Source organism: Lolium perenne, chromosome 2 (assembly GCF_019359855.2).
Source record: "Lolium perenne isolate Kyuss_39 chromosome 2, Kyuss_2.0, whole genome shotgun sequence".
NCBI classification, from domain to species: domain Eukaryota; kingdom Viridiplantae; phylum Streptophyta; class Magnoliopsida; order Poales; family Poaceae; genus Lolium; species Lolium perenne.
In genome coordinates, this window is record NC_067245.2 from 327,609,818 (window position 1) to 327,612,841 (window position 3,024).

The window sequence follows — 3,024 nt, forward strand, 5'->3', positions numbered from 1 at the left end:
ACGAAAGAGGGTGCCCCGCCCTTAAATAAAAGCTTCGTGAACTGGTTCCATGAAAAAGTAATTTCTCAAATGTTCCTCTTACTTTGCAATCCGTGACTTGTCTTATTACACGTAACTAATGCACAAAATAATCTGAACTGAACTTGTAGGGAGCTGATCCCAACGTTGAGATGACAGATGAGTTGAGATGCGTTTCCCGGGGTTTTAACCGTAGAGTCCATACGCATGAGAAGTATGATGTAAATGGGTATCGCTTCCATACGGAGTTTCACCGGAAGAACCGGCCTAATGCAAAAACAATAAATCTGGGGTCTACACCCGCGGAGCCGATGATCTTGATTACTATGGAAGGTTACAAAAGGTATACGAGTTGACGTTCAACAACGCAAACATAGAACTCAAGCTCTTTGTGTTCAAATGCCATCGGTTTGACCCACACGGTGGAATGAGAAGCACCCCTTCCATTGGTTTAGTTGAAGTTAGGCCTACAACCACCTACAGCGGATCCGACGTCTATGTTGTGGCTCACCAAACCAAGCAAGTTTATTATTTGTCCTACCCATGTCGAATGAGGAACTCATGGGCTGGGAAGTCGTGTTCAGGTATCGCCACATGGTAAGCTACCCATCCCCTCCGAGGACGATTACAACAACATTGACCCGGTAACATATGAGGGAATTTTCTATCAAGAGGAAGAGCGATTCGGGGCTCTTCAAATAGACATAGGTCTTCGGGATCTCCACAACGATGTACAAATGCGTGGTGAGACCGTGGTGGACCCGAAGGACATAGCTATGCTCACCAAGCGCCATGCGAGCAAAGACAACATTGTCGAGACTCAACCGGAACCCAATGCCGCCCATGAATACTCATATGATACTGATTTTGATAGTGAGGCTGAGAACCCAATGCCTAGAGATGAGAGTGGTGATGAATGGTGAGGGTCTTTTATGCTTAGTACCTACATTATCATTATGCTTAATACATACATTTGTCATTATGCTTAGTACCTACATTATCATTATGCTTAATACATACATTTGTCATTATGCTTAATACCTACATTTTTCATTATGCTTAGTACCTATATTTGTCATTATGCTTATTAATTTTCAACATGCTTATTAATTATTTTCTCTTTTTCTTATGCGTAATTGCCCAATATGAGCGGACGGAAGGCATCATCGAGCTCCTTGCTTGATCGGATGCATCGGCGGAAGCCAGGGCCGGGTGCTTCGGACGGAGTGCAAGACCCATTATTCCCACCCGGCGTTACGAAGACGCAGACGGAGGACGGGGAGGACGAGGGGGAGGACGAGCTGGAGGACGAGGGGAGGACGAGCTGGAGGACGAGGGGGAGGACGAGCCGGAGGACGAGGGGGAATGCACGGCTCCTTCTAGCCGACATTCCCTCTCGCCACGGCTCGGTGGCTTCACGATCGGCGGACGAGGAGGAGGACACTAGGGAGGAGGAGGAGGACACTAGGGAGGAGGAGGAGGAGTCTAGGGACGAGGAGGCTTCGACGGAGATGGCTCCGAAGAAGCCGCGGATTCGTGGGGAAGCGCGGGTTCCCGATGAGAGTAAGGAACCCGCTACGGAGGATGAGAAGTGGCTCCTTGTCCCGGGAAAGATAGAGTAAGTAGTAAGGTGATTTCATTTTCGTTATGACACTTAGCATTTTCTAATGTTTGATAATTGTGCAGGAATTTCACATACACGGGGAAGAATGTCCGCGTGCCGGGGAGTACGATTGGAGCTGCTATTAGGAAGTATGCGGCCGGGGATGTACACTCCGGTCCTTGGGGCGAGTCCAAGCTAGCCTACACTTGGGAAGACTATGAGATAGCGCCTTACCACGGCTTTGCTTCCGCCGCCGACGCCGTGATCAAGAAGTTTTGGGTACGTAATGCATACTCTTTGGGTTTCGTTCATATGTAGTTGATAACCCCACCGTGATAACTCATGCCTCTCACACTTTCTCGTTATGCTTGATTGCAGCGCAATTATAGGGTGGCGATCGAGCATAAGGATAGGGCGGACGTGGTGCTCCGTAACATGTGTCGGAAGTTGACACGGCAGCGGTGGTACAACCAGAGGATCACGTGCATCGGCCACTTCTATGCCGAGCAGGGCGTAAGGTACACAAAGCCCGAGATTGTGCAGGGACTCGCCCGGCTATGACGATAGATGACTTCATGTCGGTAAGTAATTGTCAATGCGATTCTATGTACCGCGGCTAACTTGCAACTATATTGTTTGTTCTTCAAATGAGTTTTGATTTTGCAGGTTGTACCACATTGGGCTGATAATAATAAGAGGGCCGCCTTCATGGAGTTGGTCAAGAATTGGGTCGGCGAAAACCCCGATTTCAAGGCCGTGAGCGACCGGAACAAGGCCAACCGTGGTTCTCGGGGAACACACACTGCGGGAGCAGCGGCACCGATCGCTATCGGGAGCGTCTGGTACATATAAAAATGGAACAAGCTGCATTTTTTTGATTTTCGATGATATGCATAACATTTGTTTTGTGATGCAGGGGAAGAAGCTCGGGAGGGAACTTGGTGAGATGGAAGCGTGGACGCACATGAAGCTGGTGACGCCCGGTCCGAACGAGCCTCGGCCCGCGCACGAGATGTACTACGGCAAGGCCAAAGAGAACAAGGAAAGATCTTGCGAGGAGTACGCCAAGCTCCATCCAGAGGTGGAGGACCCTATGACCGAGCCGGTCGACGAGGTGGCGATGATGCGGCGGGGTCCGGCCAGCCGCATGGACGTCTGCTCGCCTTCTTTGGGGTTTCAAGCCTCGAGAGGAACTTCCACGCAGATCAAGGCTACCCTCCCCTCCGGCAGCCTACGCTACCTCCTCGCGGACTACATGCCGTTCTCGGGTAGAGGTTGATGTAAGTCATCCACACTTTCATCCTCTGTTTTGACTCTTGTTCCCGAATGGCTATGTTGATGAGACGCATTATTTCTGAAATTGTAGACTCAGCTCGAGGAGGCCTATGCAGTAGCTTACGAGG